A 264-nucleotide genomic window follows, 5' to 3' on the forward strand; every position below is an offset into this window, starting at 1 on the left:
ATCGACCTGCCCCCTCGCTATGACTCTTATCACAGATTTTCAGCAGCGTTGCCTCTGATTGGTTAAAACAACCTGTTGTCATGGTTACGGGCTCTTCTGGCTGTTAGATACGTCTTGGAGGTCACATACCAAAGATAAGTTTATGGCTCTTTGTTTAAGGCACGCTGGTGTTTCTAGCTGAAACTTTACTCTGAACTGATCACAACTGTTAAACAATTAAATGCTACTTACTATTATCTGTACTAATTATGTTTAAGCCAACTA

The sequence above is a fragment of the Nematolebias whitei genome, chromosome 2 (assembly GCF_014905685.2).
Source record: "Nematolebias whitei isolate Nwh7 chromosome 2, NemWhi1, whole genome shotgun sequence".
In the NCBI taxonomy this organism is placed as follows: Eukaryota; Metazoa; Chordata; class Actinopteri; order Cyprinodontiformes; family Rivulidae; genus Nematolebias; species Nematolebias whitei.